The following is a 2513-nucleotide window of genomic DNA, read 5'->3' as shown; positions in this document are numbered from 1 at the left end:
TGGAGGATTGAACTGCAGTCCCTGTGCTTTGCTAAGCTTGTTCTAAGTAGGTGCTTTAGACCACTGAGCCATCTCACCAGCCCTTGTCTCTTTAATAAATAAGCAAAGAAAAGTGGAGATTGTTATCGAGGGTGTGTTTTTAACCTGTCACTCGGGAAGAACACAAAGCTAATCCACAGAAAGGATGGAATGAAGTAGGTCTAAAAGAGAACCAGAGTGAGACCAAGATAGTATGTGCTGAATTCCATGTCTTTTTAGTTCCTAATTTCAGTTTCATTTCTTGGGACCTTTGATGCTTTCCTTCCCTTGGGCTCTGGGAGATACCCTGATATCTGATTTAGCACTTGTTCTTTTCAAATTAGCTTACATCGGTTCCTCCTGTGCCACTTGTTCTAACACATTCAGCTGACTATCCTAAGTCCCTGTTTTTTCCATCAAGTCTTCCACCACCTATTCCAAATCTTTGACTTCTCTGAATTTCAGTATTACATTTATATAATTGGGGGAAGAGCTAAAAATATCTTTGCCAAGAAATATTCAAAAGCATCCCAAGCATCAGTAAATTTCCCAGAATCTCCTCCTTTATAGTATATGAAGATTGTGGTATATTTATAAATGGAATACTACACAGTAAGAAAAAAGAATGGAGTACTGATAATACACCAGCATCTGGGTTAATTTCAAATCTGTCTTGTTGGAAGAAAGCCAGAAAGTTGGGCGTGCATGCTCACTTGGGCGGCACATACGCTACAATTTGGATAGTCCGGAATGGTATATGCATGTTACATACACTGCATGACTCTATGTGGATAGTTCATGAACAGGCAAAACCAATTGTGGCAACAGAATTTCAGGAACAGAATTTCAGGGTGCGGCTTCTTCTGGGGAGCATACTGAGCTACAAGGGGCAATACAACTTGTTAGGGTGATGAAAATTTTTGTATGTTCAACTGGTAGTGACTGAAGAGCTATTTACGGTTTATATCTAACTATCCCCTAAAAGCCTCATGTCCTCCCTGGGAGGATTTTTGTTCCTTTTTTTTTGTTTTTGTTTTTGTTTTTGTGGCAGTACTGGGGATCAAACTCAGGACCTTGTGCTTGCTAGGCTGCTGCTTATGCCATCGAGCTATATCTCTGGCCCTGGTGGGGTTTTTGAAGGTGATTGGGTTATGTGCCTGATATTTATTTCTTATTTATTTATTTCTGTATTTATTTTTTGGTACTGGGAATTGAACTCAGGACCTTGGATGCCTTATATTTATTTCTGAAAGTGGACTGTAGTCCTTCCTCAGATCCACTATGAGTACTGTGAATTTAATTCATGTATGTAAAGTGGTACCACGGTGCATGAACTCCATTCTGTAGATCAAGCAGCTTCTTGATAGGATATTTTAGCTCTGACCTCGACCTGAGGAGCTGAAGGTGTAAGACTGGGAGCTGTTCATCCCGGCTGCCACTGTTCTTTCTCAGAGGCCTGCTTATAGCAAGCTTGTTAATTGGCTTGCACTCACTCTGCATTTTTATGGTTTCATTTATACCAAAATCTTACCTTTTTTTTTTTTTATTTTATTTATGTGTGTGTGTGTGTGTGTGTGTGTGGCCAGCTCAGCCCACCTGGGGGCGGGGCTGGCTGGCATGTGGTGCTGGGGGATTGAACCGCGGTCCCTGTGCTTTGCTAAGCTTGTTCTAAGTAGGTGCTTTAGACCACTGAGCCATCTCACCAGCCCAAAATCTTACCTTTAATAAGTGTAAAACTTCGCATCTTTTGTGTGTATCTTGACTAATTCTTTGGTCAGGACAAGAACTTAGAAAGCTGATCACAGCATCTGACAACCTAGTGACAGCCCCACAGGTCTTAAAGAAAAAGACAGCTGTTCCATTAAATTCAAAGAAATACAGCTCATACTGTGCTCAAAATCTACTTTAAGGGGCTGGGGAAATGGCTCAGTAGAATAAGTGCCTGCCTGGCAAGTGCAAGGTCCTGAGTTCAATCCCCGATACCACAGGAAAAAAAAAAAGAAGAAGAAGAAGAAAATCTATTTCACCCAGCATGGATGGGTAGGATGCTTAGGCATTTGGTAACAAAGCAAATAATAGCAAAAACTATACTTTTTGATGTTAGAATATCAACTCTTATTACCACGAAAATAAAGCCTGCCTCCATAAATTGCTTAAGACATTTATGCTAGATTATACAGCAAGACAATTTTTTGAAGAATTATTATATACACTGCATAGGGAAAATACATTTAGAAGCAAAAAATAGTATTTAGGTCAATCAGAATTATATAATTTATTATGGAATTTCAAGCAGTGGAACAGTAAGTCTGATCAACACACATGGTAGCAATGCAAAACATTGTAAGAAATCATTAAAAACAAAAGATAACATAAAACACTACATTCAAAACAAATGTACAGGGCTGGTGAGATGGCTCAGTGGTCTAAAGCACCTACTTAGAACAAGCTTAGCAAAGCACAGGGACCGCGGTTCAATTCCCCAGCACCACATG

The sequence above is a fragment of the Octodon degus genome, unplaced genomic scaffold (assembly GCF_000260255.1).
Source record: "Octodon degus isolate 3935 unplaced genomic scaffold, OctDeg1.0 scaffold00027, whole genome shotgun sequence".
NCBI classification, from domain to species: Eukaryota; Metazoa; Chordata; class Mammalia; order Rodentia; family Octodontidae; genus Octodon; species Octodon degus.
This window is presented reverse-complemented; position numbering follows the sequence as displayed.